This window comes from Cornus florida, unplaced genomic scaffold, assembly GCF_030987335.1.
Source record: "Cornus florida cultivar Cherokee Brave unplaced genomic scaffold, ASM3098733v1 CherokeeBrave_3.0.0_Hap2_scaffold_159, whole genome shotgun sequence".
NCBI lineage: Eukaryota > Viridiplantae > Streptophyta > Magnoliopsida > Cornales > Cornaceae > Cornus > Cornus florida.
In genome coordinates this window covers 50,001-52,500 of record NW_026775648.1, presented here as the reverse complement: position 1 = coordinate 52,500, position 2,500 = coordinate 50,001, and positions in this window count along the sequence as shown.

Sequence of the window (2,500 nt, the reverse complement as noted above, 5' to 3'; positions counted from 1 at the left end):
AAGAAATGCTTTGCTCGAGACGGATTTCGATTTGGAGGTCCCCCGAGTTAATTTTGCCCATTACGACTCCTCGCCCGCATGCTCGTGCACACCGGCGTGCACGTGGGCATCGTATGCTAAAAAATGAAGTTTGGAGTTTGGGTTTGAAAATTTTATGGGAGCTTCCTAGAAGACTAAGAAGTGCTTTGCTCGAGACGGATTTCGATTTAGATTTCCGCCGTGTTAATTTTGCCAATTACGGCTCCTCGCGCGCACGCTCAAGCACCCCGACGTGCACACCGGCGCGCACGTGGGCATCGTATGCTAAAAAATGAAGTTTGGAGTTTGGGTTTGAAAATTTTACGGGAACTTCCTAGAAGCCTAAGAAATGCTTTGCTCGAGACGGATTTCGATTTGGAGGTCCCCCGAGTTAATTTTGCCCATTACGACTCCTCGCCCGCACGCTCGTGCACCCCGGCGTGCACGTGGGCATCGTATGCTAAAAAATGAAGTTTGGAGTTTGGGTTCGGAAATTTTATGGGAGCTTCCTAGAAGCCTAAGAAATGCTTTGCTCGAGACGGATTTTGATTTGGAGATCCCACGAGTTAGTTTTTGCCCATTATGACTCCTCGCCCGCACGCTCAAGCACCCCGGCGTGCACGTGGGCATCGTATGCTAAAAAATGAAGTTTGGAGTTTGGGTTCGGAAATTTTATGGGAGCTTCCTAGAAGCCTAAGAAGTGTTTTGCTCGAGACGGATTTCGATTTGGAGGTCCCCCGAGTTAGTTTTGCCCATTATGACTCCTCCCCCGCACGCTCAAGCACCCCCGCGTGCACGGGGGCATTGTATGCTAAAAAATGAAGTTTGGAGTTTGGGTTTGGAAATTTTATGGGAGCTTCCTAGAAGCCTAAGAAGTGCTTTGCTCGAGACGGATTTCGATTTGGAGGTCCCCCGAGTTAATTTTGCCCATTATGACTCCTCGCCCGCACGCTTAAGCACCCCCGCGTGCACGTGGGCATTGTGTGCTAAAAAATGAAGTTTGGAGTTTGGGTTTGTAAATTTGATGGGAGCTTCCTAGAAGCCTAAGAAGTGCTTTGCTCGAGACGGATTTCGATTTGAAGGTCCCCCGTGTTAATTTTGCCCATTACGGCTCCTCGCCCGCACGCTCAAGCACCCCGGCGTGCACGTGGGCATTGTATGCTAAAAAATAAAGTTTGGAGTTTGGGTTTGGAAGTTTTATGGGAGCTTCCTAGAAGCTTAAGAAGTGTTTTGCTCGAGACGGATTTCGATTTGGAGGTCCCCCGAGTCAATGTTGCCCATTATGGCTCCTCTCCCGCATGCTCAAGCACCCCTGCGTGCACGTGGGCATTGTATGCTAAAAAATAAAGTTTGGAGTTTGGGTTTGGAAGTTTTATGGGAGCTTCCTAGAAGCTTAAGAAGTGTTTTGCTCGAGACGGATTTCGATTTGGAGGTCCCCCGAGTCAATGTTGCCCATTATGGCTCCTCGCCCGCACGCTCAAGCACCCCGGCGTGCACGTGGGCATTGTATGCTAAAAAATAAAGTTTGGAGTTTGGGTTTGGAAGTTTTATGGGAGCTTCCTAGAAGCTTAAGAAGTGTTTTGCTCGAGACGGATTTCGATTTGGAGGTCCCCCGAGTCAATGTTGCCCATTATGGCTCCTCTCCCGCATGCTCAAGCACCCCTGCGTGCACACCGGCGTGCACGTGGGCATTGTAGGCTAAAAAATGAAGTTTGGAGTTTGGGTTTGGAAATTTTATGGGAGCTTCCTTGAAGCCTAAGAAGTGTTTTGCTCGAAACGGAATTCGATTTGGAGGTCCCCCGAGTCAATTTTGCCCATTACGACTCCTCGCTCGCATGCAATATCTACTCCTGTCAGAGCTGTGGTTTTACTTAAGACTACTATAGGGGGGGGGGAGTTCTCAGCACCAAGAGCTGCAAGTAAGGCCATTGCTTGCTTTGCAGTCTCGATTGCTCTACTAGTGAATAGTAGATGTCTTGGTTAGCTTGGAACGAAAAAAAAAATTTTTTGGGGAAAAAAAAAAAAAAAAAGTTTTTGTGAAAAAAAATTTTTCGAAAAAAAAAAAAAAAAAAAAAAAATTTTTTGGATGCCTCGGTCTTCTATTTGTTTTGCTTGGGTAGATTAGGAAAAAAAAAAAAAAAAATTTTTTTGTTGGATGCCTCGGTCTTCATATTCTTTCTCGGCTATTTCGAAAAAAAAAAAAAAAAAATTCCGGGAAAGAGAAAAAAAAAATTATTTTTTGTTGGTTGCCTCGGTCTTCATGTTCTTTCTCTGGTATATGGGAAAGAAAAAAAAAAAAAAAAAATTTTGGATGCCTCGGTCTTCTTGTTCTCGGTTGGATTTATCGAAAAAAAAAAAAAAAAAAAAAAAAAAATTTTGATGCCTCGGTCTTCTTGTTCTTGCTTTGGTATATCGGAGAAAAAAAAAAAAAAATTTTTTGGATGCCTCGGTCTTCTTGTTCATTCTTCGGTATATCAAAAAA